The sequence below is a fragment of the Pteronotus mesoamericanus genome, unplaced genomic scaffold, assembly GCF_021234165.1.
Source record: "Pteronotus mesoamericanus isolate MK-2021 breed Mesoamerican mustached bat unplaced genomic scaffold, CSHL_Meso_final scaffold_232, whole genome shotgun sequence".
Lineage (NCBI taxonomy): Eukaryota > Metazoa > Chordata > Mammalia > Chiroptera > Mormoopidae > Pteronotus > Pteronotus mesoamericanus.
The window spans coordinates 26231063-26246097 of record NW_026555311.1 but is presented as its reverse complement, the minus strand read 5'-3'; the positions used below and the strand labels follow the sequence as shown (position 1 = coordinate 26246097).

The window sequence follows — 15035 nt, the reverse complement described above, 5'->3', positions numbered from 1 at the left end:
TGGTTCAGTTAAATATGCCTTTTTAATAAAAATTTCTGAAACAAACTGATTCTCTCGGCAAGACTTCCAAATCTATGGATTTCTTTCTAAAGCTCGATTTGCGGAGGATGAAAAGGGTGGTTATATGAAGGAATTTTGGATGGTGCACTTCACAGATAGGAATGTTAAAAGCAGAGGCATATAATCAGAGACTGGTATTCTCCAAAAGGATTGCAAATATATGGAAAAAGGGGATTGAATGCAGAAATAGAGGATTTGGTATGAATGGGACTGCCGGCTTGCAGGTACAACGTCAAGGTTTCACATACAGCTGGGAATGCCTCCTTAGAAGGGGAGAGTGGACACATGTACCATGTGGGGCTGCAGTTCAGACTCTGCCTCTATCTATTATGAAAGTTAACGTTTAGTAAATACCCTTAAGGAGATTTCTTGGTACTTGTGTTCTTGCCTTTCCTACCCCCATCATTTAAAAACCAAACTTTTTTTCATTTTCTTTTTGACAAAGTTATAAATTGACAAATTTATACTGCATGTGGGACTCTAGGCCATGCTGACCTGGACTGTAATTCAAGCTCTACCAGCCTGTGGTAACAGTGTGCAGACGGATGATTCTCGTCTATGAAATGGAAATAATTACAGCTACCTGGTGGGGTTACTGTGAGGATTTACTGAGATAATATCCATGAAGCTCCCAGCCCTGTGTGATTTATGAGACAGGTGCTCACATTTTTAGTCCCTTTCTTGGTCCCCACCCCCAACTCCACCTGAAACAACTTGATCTCTAAATAACACATACATAATTGTAGGAACATTAGCATGGATGCCCAGAAGCACTTGTTACTGAATTAACTCAGCAGTGAACTTGGCATTCCATCCGCAACCTTTCCCCTTCACTAATCCCCGTGGGGAAGCCCCTCAAACACAGGAGTATCGCAGGACACCCTGCGAACTGTGATACCAGCCAAACACATGAAGGTTTTCTATCAGGGTTTCAGCTGGTCTGGTTCTGCCTCAAAGACCAGATGGAGCTCATGTTGCTCACAATGAATTGACTCTGGCCATGTGCTCACTGCCATCAAGATCCGCCACAAGGAGGACAGCAGTTCAGTAAAATCTTGAACTCTATTTATAGCCCACTTGAAACAAACACTTTGTTGTGAAGCTCAAGGAGTTCTCCTGAAAACACAGAAAGTAATTCACTAGTCCCAGCACTAACTAGGGCAATAGAAAGGAAGAAAATATAGTAAGTACATTCTGACACTCTACAATTTACAAACCGCCTCCTATATGTTGTCCCATTATACCCTCACACCAACCCAGGAGGTAAACAAAGCAGGCACTGGTAATAAATCCCCATTTTATAGATTACAAATTAATGCCTAGGGGGTTAGATAAATTGCTCAAGTCACATGGCTGGTGAATGTTGGTGACTGGGTGAGGGGAGAGGAAAGTGCCAGAAGAGTTCAAATAATTTCCTATTAAAGCTATTGATCTAAACATCAGTAAATATTTGTATGCCTATAAGGAAAAATGTACAGCCAAGAGAAATAATGTTTTGTAATGTACTTGCAAGCTTAAAAATGGTTACTTCTCTACTTCGATAGGAAAACCAAATATGGGAAATAAGAGCCTAAAGAGACTCTGCAGGGAACCATTTATAAACATGTCTGCATATACATGCAGCATGATTATATTTTAGACAAGAAATGCCTTCTTGAAACCTCTCCAAATTAAACATGTAGAAGACAAGAGTAATCTTGAAAAGGAATTTTTATGAAAATTTTTAATCAATTCTTCTAGTCATTTCTGAAACAAATACATCTTTACTATCTTTTTAATATTGGGGAGTGTGCATAATTCTAGTATTACACAAAAAGCAAGCTTTCATTAATATGAATTCATTTATGGACCAAAAAACAATTTTGCTCTTCAAGTAGTTATTTTATTATGATTTTTGCTAATACTCAATTTTCTAAGACCTTTCCTTATGCCTTGTCACCTGCAAAGGGTTTGCAAAACCTTTTTTGGTTTATAAAGTATGTCAGGGCAATTAGAATAGATACAGAGAAGTGTGTGTGTGTGTGTGTGTGTGTGTGTGTGTGTGTGTGTGTGTAAGACAGAGAGAGAGATATTAGGGCCCAAGGTTAGCAGATTGGCTCAGTGCCATTTAGGGATTCTCAAATTTACTGCTTCTCTGATTATTTGTCACAGCTCTGATTTATGGAGTTCAGAATGTTTCGACAGGCAAGGTGTCTAGAGCTTAGAGTCTTTGCTTGATGATCCCTCCTGTTTCTCTTCCTCATGCGACCCTTTTGCCTGTGTTCACCTTGCGGTGACCTTGCAGAACTCAGCGTTTTCACCTGAGCTCAGTAGCTGGGGAGAGGGCAGTGGTTTCCATTCCTGGATGATGGAGTCATGGGAGAAACTGCAGCGAACCAACAGAGGGTAGGACCCGAGCCTGCTTGGCTCGAATGTGCTTTAAGAGGATCAGGACAGAGCAGCTGCTCTGTCTCCCAGCCTGCAAGTGCAGCTTGCATTTGTCACTGACCACTGGAGTGTGTATTTGTGCAAGGTGAGAGCTGAGTGCTTTTTCATTAATTTGGAGACAAATCGTCAGGTATTGCTGCTGATTGTGTTGGATGGTTTGGGGATATTTTTATCACCACACATTCAGGTCCTAGACTGTATGTGGTTTTATTTATGCCCTTGTTTTCTGACGTGATCCATTCAGCTTTTCAGAGTCAAACTGTAGCTACGGATTGGACATAGCGCCCTTCTTAAAGTGAAATGTGATCAGTTTGGTGCTGTTTTCTTGGATTATTTCACTAATTGCTGCTGCCAAATGATGTAGCTGTTCATATACAGAATCCCAGTGCTAATTTGACAGCATATGGAAACTGCTTTAGATGTAAATCTGAACTACTAGGTTTTTGGTATTTGCTGTGGTATATTATTTGCTTCACCCACATTTCAGTGGTTGAAAGTTTGGAGAGAGGGGAGTGCCTTACTTAGGTTCTGATCTGGTGTTAAAAGTACTGTGGTAGTTTTCTGTGTTTTTGCTTGTCAAAATGAAAACTTCTGCTTGGCCATTGTGTGTGTGGTATGTGTTTGTTTTAAAAAAAGATGTTTGAGAACCAAAGAAAACCAAACAATACTTTGCTATATTTTGATGTACTTCTAATTACTCAGTCAGCTTATAATGCTTTGTTGTCAACATATGTGAATTTGGAACTTCACTGTTTGTGAACACAAAGACAGTACAACCACAGTGCAGCAGGTGTGTGAGGGCATGGAGTGCGTACTCACACTCAGTGCAGTCGGAATCCAGGGTTGCTCTGGGTAAACTGACAGGCCTTCATCCAGCAGTGTGTACGTTAGCTACTAAACTGAACCTGCCCCAAATATAAAAGAGATACATTATATAGTTGTATCTAAATAAATATACAGGATGTTTTTATTCATGAAACACATGCCTAGAAAAGGGAAACACGTGAGTATTTGGTATTGTATAAAATGAGTAAGAAATAATTTAAAAATTATCAAATTTTAAATGGAGGGAGAAGATACTATGTTAAAATGAGAAATAGTTATGATGGAATGCCGGAAAGCCCTTCAACTGTTCAAATAGTAGGTCTAATGAAAGAACAATAGCATATTTGAGAAAATTCAGACTCAGCAGAAATGAAGCCAAGAGCAAAAATTCTTAATAAAACACATTTTCAACCTGCAGACTACTTGTCTGTCTTGAGTTCTGTTCCTGAGACTGATAAAAGTAGAATTTTTTTTTAATGTCAATTTTAAAGCTTTATTTAAAATTGGTCTCCATTTGGTAGTCTTTGAAAACAAAGTACAAGTTATAGTCAAATGCAGCAAACACTGAAATTGTTCAAAACACCAACTAACACCATGTGAAAGTCATTTGTCCTACTTTTAAATTGTCAGTTTAAGAAGAAGAGTCTAATATTCTAAATTAGAATGTCACCTGTCGCCGCATGCACATGGACTGCCTAGTTCCTCGGACACCCTCGTCACGCTCCCTGCTCGCAGACGCCGTGAGAGTGCTGTGCAACGGCGCGCGGAAAGCGCCCCGCTCCAGCACTCTCACGCTTCCTTTGTGGCTTCACAACAGCAAGTTTTATTTCACTGCTATGGAACTTGAGGTGTACAAAGAATTGGGAATTGGCCATTTTATATTGAAGCCTGTACTACCTTGGCTTTTCTGCTGCCATGATCTAAAATTTGGTTACTTTTTAATAAGGGTATAACATGACTTTATCATGTAATGGAGAGCCTCTGATGCTGTTTTATAAACACAAGAGTACCCGCATCTCTATGATGATTGTGGTCCAATGTGGTGTCCCTCTGAACCCATGAGTAGCTTCCATGCAAAAAAGACAAGAAACTTAGTCATCTCTTTAATGAACCATATCAGTGTAAACAACTACGAAAAACCTTGAATTGTGTCTGTGTTTATTCTTTAGATAACTAGCTCTGCGACATGTAAAGAGGTTTAGAGATTATAGGTACTGACCTCAAAGCACATGCCTATCTGTTCAAACACATTTACTTCTGTGTCGTTAAACTTTCCTAGTTAAAGTGTTAGCCTTTACTTACATATTTGATAAGTATCTCTAACTTTCTTAAAAGCTTACACTTCTTAACACATTGTGTTCTCACTCCCTCTCTTTCCTCTTTTAGCTTTATTCTTTATTCTAGACTTCCAATTTACTAAGTCTCTAATTTACTGAACCTTCTTTCTTTAGACCTACACTCAGTATCTTCACCCTGGTGAAGAAAGCAATAATGATTTGCCTCCTGGGACTGGGGAAAGGCCCACCTGCCCTGAGATGAAGAGAGCACTGTCCCTTCTGTGAGCAGAAAATGGGGGTTGTTAGTGGGAAAGAATGGGATAAATGGCGACCAGGCATGGGATCGCCCTGTCTGTCACACGTAGCATCTCTGCTATTCATGCTTTCATACTGTCTAGTTTCCAACTAGGCCTGGAAACCTTTATCAACAATTGTTTACACATCCTGACATAGTTATACTTTCACAAAGACATTTAATAAAGAGATTAAATATGATCTCAATCATATTTAATTGTAATATATAGGGTTGGCTTAAAGCAGTGTCAGCAGTTTTGTTTCTTTTCCTTAGCATTAAGGTCATTAAGTTCTATTTTGCTTACTAACTCCTCCCGAAGAAGTATAGGTTTGGATTAAGTGATGAGCGCTCATAAACTTTTAACTCTTACGTCCAGGTTCCTTAATGTAGGCCTTCGTTATTTGGGAACAAGAAACACGAAAGGCAGTGTGATATGACTATTCCTCTCATACAATGTCCCTCTGAGACCAGTCACTGGGCCCGTTAGCGGACCACTGGGCTGCGGGAACTTGGCGGATAGGGCAGGAGCAGATGGCAGCCGACAATTTTCCGTCTGAGAAAGAGACTAAAACATTTTCTACAAGTCTGCTCAAGCGGCCTGCCTCCTTTGTCTAGTATCTGCTGTGTCTTCTAAGGAAACGGAGCAGGCAGAGTCTGGTTGCTGGAGGAAGGGCCCAAACTGTAACTGCGTGTGGTCCTTGGCTGCCGCAGGAAATGCTCTCCAAAGTAATCTGTCTCAAACACTTATTTTTACAACCAATTCAATTCCTGTTTTTTAAACTCTTAGATTATTTCTACTAAGGCAGGCTTCAAATCCAATTCCAATGTCTACCCAGGTTTCCCCTAATAGCCTCCCCCTACCACACACAGCACGTATTTTTTAAAATACTAATATTGAATTAAAATTTCTATTTTAATAGCCAAATGATTCTCATAAAATTCAAATAATCACTTCAAGAAAATGTAATTACAACCTCCAAATATTTCTAATGGCCAAGAAACCATCAATAGAAAATTATTGTGAAGTTTTCTTATTATAGGCATACTGGATCTTAAACGAATGTTCAAGAATTCTATTCCACCATATCAAAATCAATGAAAAGAGACTTTTATATGTTCTCCTCTGATAAAATCATTTAACAATCAGCATGCTTTGCCTTTTTTGATAATAAAGTATAAAAGTAATTGTAGGCTGTCCCTCCTATTCTCTAGTAGAGTGAGTTGCACTGGACTGAGGACTATAAGAAGGACCTCCTTTCCTTTATAACTTTATGTAAGAACTATATTTTTAAACATAAATTTTATTATTATTCAGGTAAAGTGAGGTCAACAGATCAGAGAAGATGATTACTGCTGGAAGGTTGTTGGTTACTCATAGTTCCTAAGAAGTCCCTTCGTCATGCCACAAAGGGACCAAGCAGGGAAGAACCATGGTTGGTCAGAGGGGAGAGGCAAATGTGGCTAAGAACTTTTATTGCAGTTTTTTCCAGGAAGGGACAGGTGAGGCAGGGTAAGGAGGTTTAGGAATGGCCGGTTGGATTAATTTTAGCAGGACTTTTTGGGCTGTCTCTAGGCTTTGGGCACCTGGCCTTGAGGGGTAGAGAGCAGGAGGCAAGTGGCCCCAGGTGTGAGAGCCTTGGGAGAGTCAGATGCAGGATGGGTTGGGTATGGGCTTATTTGTCTGTTTGTACATAAAAGGCATGTTCCTAGGTGAATCTCCACTGTCTTTAGGAATTGGTTAGCCCTGGGAGAGCCCGCCCCCTCCAGGGTCATCAAGACCCAAGATATCAAAGTATCAGAAATTTAGAAATTAAAAAGATGTGACTAATACAAATTAACACACTGAAAGCAAGAATAGGTATTTAGCACCATTTCCCCAAGTGTGGTGTTCACCTGGTTAGTACACTATGGCCAATGATCTCTTGTCACCAAATGTACCCCATTGATTCAGGTACCCCTTCTACTAAACTCCAGAAAGTTTTTTGTTTCATTTTTGTTTTTTAAATTCAGTACTTTGAAACAATAAGAGGGTTGAAAAATCACTGAACCCTCTTTGCCGAATAATGAGGTACATGTTACTTGTCCCACATAGCTGTGTCTTATTTTATTAAGAGACTAACATTACCATATTTTGCTGCATATAATGTGTTCCCGTGTATAATGCATACACATGATTTGTGTGCAATATACATGGGATTATTATGCCCATTATTATACCCATGATGTGTAATCATTATACCCATGTATGATTGCCCATCCTTATTTTTTCCTCAAAAATTTGGGCAAAAAATGTTCATTAGACAAGCAAAATACAGTAAATGCTTCCATTTAGGGTCTGTATAAACCCTAATTTAGACTAGAATTATTAAAATAATTTTCTCTTTGGACATTCATCATTCACTTTTGGTTCATATCATCTTCTGGCATTAGTTAATAAATACTTGTTAAATATTCAAAAATAATTAAATTTACCAAATTCATTGGCGGGATCTTTTTCACATTCCTCAAGAGCCTTTTATACTGTTTCCAGTCTGATTTTTATATTAAAGAAATTCAGAAGTGTAAAATATGTTGATTATTTTGCACAAACAAAAGCTTATCTCCTATTATTTAAAAATACCCATAAACAGTCACACCCTTATAAGCAAACATAAAATGGAGTGAGGAACATTCATAAGTTGAGAAGCAATTTAGTTTCAGCCTAACTGGCAAAACTATAATTCATAATGGCCCTACTCCTCAATTCAGTGGCAATGTACAAAGGAATCAAGGAACTTTCTTTTTTAAAAAAAAGATTTTATTTATTTATTTTAGAGAGAGGGAAAGGGAGGGAGAAAGAGAGGGAAAGAAACATTAGTGTGTGGCTGCCTCTCGTGAGCTCCCACAGGGGACCTGGCCCACAACCCAGGCACGTACCCTGACGGCGACCCTTGGGTTCTCAGGCTGGTGCTCAATCCACCGAGCCACGCCTGCCAGGGACAAAGAACTTTCAATAGTTGAACAGAATAATTAATTTATGAAATTAGACTATATGAGCACGTGTTGAAAATAACCCATAATGAAGGAAGAAGAAACCTCAGAAATATGGTTTTTCCTTTTCCCTTTTTTCATTTTTAAACATTTAGGAAAGAAGAAAACATTTATGGTGTTTCAATGGAAATGAAATTTTTAACTCTCCCTTATTTTGTTTCTTCATTTTAGTTATTAAATTTTCCCATAGGAATTTAGCATGTAATAAGTGTGGAAATTTGAAACAGTGGGAAGAGATGTTTGAGTTACCAATAGGTATTACTGCAACTAGACAGCTATTTGAGGGAAAAGTAAGTTTATTCCTTATACCAAAATAAATTCTAAAGTGGTCAATGATTTAGATGTAAAATATGAAACTATGTGCATGCTAGAAGAAGCTTTGTGTGCTGACGTGCACAGAGTAGATGCTATACCCACCATGTCACAGGCAGCCAAGGGCAGGAATGGAAAGGGCGTCCCGCTGCTGGAAGGGCCCCAGGCTTGGTGGCAGTCATGGCAGTGGTCATGGCAGTTACCGTAGCAGCAGGGAGGGGTGAAAAGTGGTCTTTTCTGAAGTGAAGGGCTTGAGTACAAATTGGTAGTTATAGAATGTCAGGAGGATGTGGAGTATAGTGTAGGAAATATAATCAGTAATATTGTGATATGTATGGTGCCAGGAGGGTACTGAAGATATGGGAGGGAACACTCTGTAAAGTACATGATTGTCTAATCACGATGCTGCACACCTGAATCTAGTACAAAATAATATTGAAAGTAAACTGTTATTGAAAATAAAAATTAAAATAATGAAAACCTAAAAAAAAAAAAAGGGGTCGTTTCTTCATACCATCTGCCCCGTCATCGTCTGTGTGTTTTAGGTACCTAAGCTCCTGAGATGAAGGCAAGCACAGATGGTATAAATGTCAATCGCTAGTTTCTTTTTTAATTCAAAGCCGATGCTTTTGTTTTATTCTGGGGCCAGAGAAGTATTACGGAACAATTGTAGATTAATCCCTTGGCCTTAACTCTCCAGATTCCTAATCTGACACTTGATTGAGGCCTCAAAGTAGCATCACTCCCTGGTCTCTGCAGGTCTCTGGTCTGTGGTTTCCACTGGTGTGACAAGGGAATGAACCACTGTCAGCTCTGCACTGGCCCTTCTGAAGTGTTAGCAGACTAGGTTGGACTCATTCCAAAAACTCTCAAGGGGCGTGTGCTGAGTGGGGAACAGGAGGGTTTCAGCTGGAAAGCTTTTTCTTTAGGGTCTATGGATTCTTTCTTCTTTTTATCTTCATATTCTGCTAGTTAATTTCTTTATCCTGGAATTCCACCCTTTCCATGACCTCTCATGCCACCTCACATCATCCTCTGACCTGGATGAAAGAAACACTTATGTCATTCACGCTAGGATTCTCAGACTGGCAGGTTGTTTGGAACAATGTGCAATGTTCCTAGCAACAGATTAAGACAAATCTACAGCACTTCAAAGCCCGCAGTCATTGAAAAATCACAGAGGACTACCTAGTTATATTTGGAACTTCTGCTTTGTGGATTTGTATTAGCTAAGAAACCCAGACAAATTTTTAAGCATTTTTTGGTTTATTTTTAATAGAAACTTGGAAGGTATAGCCAGATTCTAAAACAGTCATGATGAATTTCGTCAGGGTGCTAAGAATGAATGCCAAATGTGTCTATGCTAAAATTTGAAAGTAGGGTATATAAAGTTCACTGGCAGTCACTGGACAGTGATTTTAATTATCAGGACTATTTTATATTCATTAAGAACACCGGCAGTAGGGTCAGCTAGGCCTGTGTTGAAATCCATGAACAAGTTGTTTGACTATGGGAGTTATTTAATGTTTTAAGCCTCCATTTTACATTTGTAATTTATCATAAATCACATATTTTGATGTATGAATGAGGAAATATGTATATGGGCTTGTCTATAGTAGAAGGAATAATCAAAAAAGCTAATCAGTATAGGTTGTGAATAGAGATATTTTAGCAAATAGAATTATAATGATTTTGTGGGTGAGCAAGTGAGTTTTTTTCTACATCAGTCAAAAGGATAAAGTTGGGGGAAGTTATCAGACAGAATAAGGAAAAAAAATAATGAGAGGTAAAACAGGGTAAATCTGAGTATCACAGAACGGAGATCAGATTATCATGGTATGTAACCCCCCTCCAGGGACTAATGCACTATCTTACTCATAGCAGGTGCTTATTTATGCTTGAAGAATGAATAGATAAAGACTGAGATAATGATAGTGATGAAAGAGGGACCTGGAAGGTTGTATAAAAGAGTAGTTAAAAACACTCCTCGGAGGGCCTGTCTGAAGTATACTTTGTTGGTCAGACTTATCTATTATACAAAAACAAAACAAGCAAACGAACAAACAAAAAACATGAGAGAATCGATAAAAAGAACAGGTATTTTGGAAGCACAGCATGTTCCTTATTACAGCCCATAAAGTGGAGAGAATGAGAAACCAGTGTTCTTTGAACACACAAAGGAATGACACACCTGTCAACTCTGAGAGATGGAGACCTATGAAGTCAGCATGGTTTCTGGTGGAAGTCAAAAGGTGAACTAAAAAAAAAAAAGAGTCAAAATGAGTTGAGGGCCTCAACATAGAAGAGCCTTTGGCATTTGGAGAGGAGCAAAAATTTATTATCTCTTTCTTTGCTTTAATTTCCAATTGAATGCCAATAACTCCTATCATTTATTGTGAAAACTCAAGCCCTTTTATCACTCCTTTGCTTTTCCAAATGCCCCTCAAGGCTGTGGTACCACCCATAGTTGGAAACCATGGAGATTATAACAAATAGGATGAATTATATTTAGAAGAAATTTTAGGGCCGGGGTCACAATCAAGAACTTAACACCCTTGACTTTCAGGGCTCTTGTAAGCATGACTCTCTGCACTTTTAAAGTGAAACAAAGATCTATAATACCTTGCAAGTAATTTGTCATTTTTCCAAAGAATGTTTTTGCATCGTGTTTGGTGTGAGGCTGATTTGTAGGGACACTAATGAGTGAGATTAGCTTACTTCATTCTTGCCTACACCCTCACATGTAAACCTATATGGGTTGCTGTTTTCTATTTATATTTATTGCAAGCTTAATTTAATTAATTTAGTTAAATGTTAAAACATTTAACTTGTTTTATGATCAACACCTATAGGGTTGCCCAAGTTTTCATCATAGTCAGTCCTGAGGAATGTGACCTACCCCTTTGGGTCACCTTATCTGTGTGTGGGATGTTGGCCTCACATTCCTGATATGGTACTAAGTTTTGTGATGCATGGAGATTTCTGTGTGTCAGAGACTAAAAAGGAGAGGTGTCAGGAAAAAGTTGTTAATATAGTAGCTACATTACTTTCCTGAGTCTTCCATAACAAAGTTCTACAAATTGGTTGGCTAAAACAACAGAAATGTTCTGTTGCTTAATCCTGCCTCTCAGTTCTGGAGACAGAAGTCTAAAACTGTACTAGCAAGTCAGCACTGAAGGTGTTGGGAAAGGATCTGCTCCAGCCCGCCCTCTTAGCTTCTCGTAGCCTCAGGCATTGCGTAGCTGGCAGATAGCTTTCTTCTCCCTGTGCCACCTTCCTTCTGTGCATGTTTATCTCAATTTCCCCTTTTTTTTAAATAAGGATATCAGCCATATTAGATTAGGGCTTAGCCTGTTGAGCTCATTTGAATTTAATTATCTCTGTAGAGACCTTCCCTATTTCCAGATTTAAGTCCTGGGTGTTAGGATTTTAAGATAATCTTTTTTGGGGAGACACAATTCAACCTACAGCATTGGTTCAAGACAAGTGGTAATAAGGAGAGAACCTAGGAAAAGTCAGAGCAGAGGACTGGCTGCTTCATTGCCACCATGCTCTTCAAAGTATGGCCAATGGACCGGCAACATCAGTGTCCCCTCAGCACTGGTTAGGAGTTAGGGAGGCAGACCCTCAAGCCCCATCCTAGGCCCTGCTGCATCAGAATCTGCATCTTTACATAGACTCCAAGGCACTTTGTGCACTGAAGTTTGAGAAGAGCTATTTTAGCTCATAGAATAAAAGCCCTGTCCTCAAACACAAAGAAGGAAGACAACAGCAACAAAAAAGGTGTTTCTGTGTGGAGGCCCCACTAATATGTGTACATAGCCGTTTTTCCAGCACAGATATGGTACAGCTATTTATAAAGAGGATATCGATATCTGGGGATGGTTTTAGGAGTTAAGGTTCAATTATCATTCATTTCCTTTACTGTAGATTATTCCTTGGAAGTGAACTCAGAAGATTATCATATACAGAGGAAGCTCAAATTCTTTTTCCTACACCTATTTTGTGTAAGCTGTTTTGTGTAAGCTGTTTCTTTTTGCCAATCTGGTCTACAATTTGAGTTGACCTAGCTACATGAGTCATACAACTTAATCCTGAAATAAGTCCATTGAGGAAAAAGAATTCCCCCCAGTATTGGGGAAACGGCATTTGAGTTGATAGCATTGCCTTCTAAATGATTAAAAACACATGAACTCTTGTTTCATTTATTTCTACCTTTTTGTTCCATATTCTTTGTGCTTCCCTAAAATTTTAAATCAGCCAGAAGTGGTTGTAGAGCCTATGTTCCATAAAGGCAAATGGAAAGATAAAAGAGGCAGAACTAAACTTTGTCCTGGAATCAGCCTGGGCAAGTTCTTATAATAGCTGGGTAATAAATACAACTTCCTGAGATGAAGTCTGAGGGCTTGGTTCTCATGGGGGTGGGGACTTGAAGTGACATATGATTGTCCACAGAATTAAAATATGCTCAGGAGGAATCTGCTTCATTATAATCCAGGATAGCAGCAAGTATACAACATGAACCATATCCTGATTTTATTACAACTGCCATATGGTAGATGGCAGTTAGTATTACAGATAAATTTTCCTTTATGAGAGTGAACCTTTGCAACTAAAATTAGAGAGCTCTTGACAACAACTCCACCATCTTCTCTTGAGATCTATACTTGGTTTAGATTACTAAGTAAGTACTGGTATTTCTAATCTGTTAGCTTTATCTATATATTAAATTGTAAAATCATACTTTGAAAATGTACTATTGACATCATACAATGGTCTTGATCAGCCTTCTGCTAATATTCATTCTTCACTTCATTTGAAAAACGTCAAGATAGAATAGTGAATATGTGTTGTTACTATGTGCCAGCCACTTTCCTAAGTGCTCTACAAATTTAAGTACATTTAACTCTCACAACAATGCTGTAAATTACAGATAAAATTGTGCAGATGAAGAAACTGAGGCAGACCTGCATCTCATTGGAGAAAACAGAACAAAACAAAACAAAACAAAACAAAAACGCCTGACATAATAAACTTCAGTAAAATTTGATAAGAAAAACTACTTAAGAAAACTGGTGCAAGTTCATAATTAGTCAAGGGACTGAAAGAATCATTTTTTTCTGAGACAGAGTTTAAATAAGTGGCCATGTCAACGAGTATCAAAGTCAGAGTTCCAGATCTGATTCCAGGGCCCATAGGCATAACTGCCGTGGATGCTGCCTCTCAAGAGAGTCAAGTAATCATTCTCAGTATCTCATTAAAATGCCAAAATAACTACTTTAAAATGTGTTTTTAAAATTTTTTTTTATTGCCCAGTTATTACTACAGATGTGTCCCCTTTTTGTGGAACGGTGTCCTTCCTCAAGTGATATATTTTAGGCACATTTCCTTTCAGATACTGGTATAAACTGAATAAAATGCTTTCCATACCCTTCCTCTCTCACTAACACCGTATCCCCTCAGTTTAGCTTTGCCATGAACCTGCTCTCTTCTCCTTCACTTGGGGATGCACCTTGGATATTTTTGCTCTTCCTTTCCTTGCTTCTACCTCTGCCCAAACTGAGCTCCATGCTTTTATTTATTGTTGTTTTTCTGGTGTATATGAGGTTCTAATGAAAATCATAGGTTAGTGGACACAACTTGAATATTGTTGATGGCATTCTCATTAACAACTAACTACCTTAAGTGACGTCTAATATATGGTTGATGCCTGCTTAATTCCAAAATATACTTTTTCTAAATATCTTTCTGTATTTGTATTTTGTTTACTTATTGGATACACCTTTAGCTAATATTATTAAGCAAGAAAGCTTAAATTAATTATTATAATTCAAGTTTATATCTAAGGCGAAAGATTGAAAATTGTATAAAATGTGTGAAGAGGAACTTTCTTTCAAATTATAAAATGTTACTGAGGGAGTAAGTTTCTTACTATTTTTCATCTTTTTCCTAGTGAATTCAGTCATTCTAGTATATATCTTTTTTTATTTGATATTGCTCTATATTCTTGAGGTATAATGTATTATAAAATTTTTATTGCAATTAAATTCATGCATCTTTAAGACAACTGATATTTTATTAGTATGAATAAGAAACAATTTTATCACTTTATGTCTCTGTGGAAATAAGTACATGCTTTTCAACATTGATATAAACTTAGTTAAAAATATGTATTTTCAAAATGCATCTCTATGCACCTTTCAATACAAATTTTGATGTATTCAAGTGATGTTATTCACTTAAAATGGGAACTATGGGTCGATTTTGAAACTCTGAAATCAACTACTGATGCCAGATGGAGAAAAGCAGAAAATGTTACTGTTAACAATTCTTTCATATAATTCCACAATTTTCATAAAAATTCTTTGAGGAAATAGTGATGAAAGAATTCCTCATTTAGAGCCTTTAAACTCCAGTTATTTATGTGATTGTGATGATAAAATAATTATACTAGGCATTTATTTACTGAAATTCAACCCTATAAAGTGGTCATAGTATAATTTCTATCCTACAGCAAAAGAAACAACTGAGTTTTAGAGAGATAGGCTTACTTCCCCAACTATCATATAGCAGAGCGTGGGCCCAAACTTAATTGATCTTGAGACCAAAAAGGCCAGAAGATCTTAAGTTCTTGCCTAACCAGTCCTCCTCAGTTCAATTTCACAGACTGCCAAAGAGCATGCCGCCGATGCGTAGGCCTGTATAATACTGCCGAATGAAATGCGTTCCCCGAATGTGTTTTATATACAGGTATACTCAGGTGAGGTGAGAGGAAGAAAATTTCACCACTGTTTAAATCCAACAAAATT

At 38.0% G+C, this 15035-nt stretch overlaps 1 protein-coding gene across 4 annotated transcripts in view; it reads left to right on the top strand.

Annotated features, from left to right (window-relative positions):
- ARHGAP24 (Rho GTPase activating protein 24) overlaps positions 1–15035 on the top strand; it is a 498181-nt gene that overhangs the window by 339362 nt on the left and 143784 nt on the right. The window contains exon 1 of one of the 4 annotated variants that reach the window (XM_054591786.1): positions 2509–2572. The exons of the other annotated variants lie outside the window; for them this stretch is intronic. The gene's annotated coding sequence lies outside the window, so the exon portion shown is untranslated. Of the gene's footprint in view, positions 1–2508; positions 2573–15035 lie in introns of those variants that run through there. 4 annotated transcript variants of the gene reach the window in all.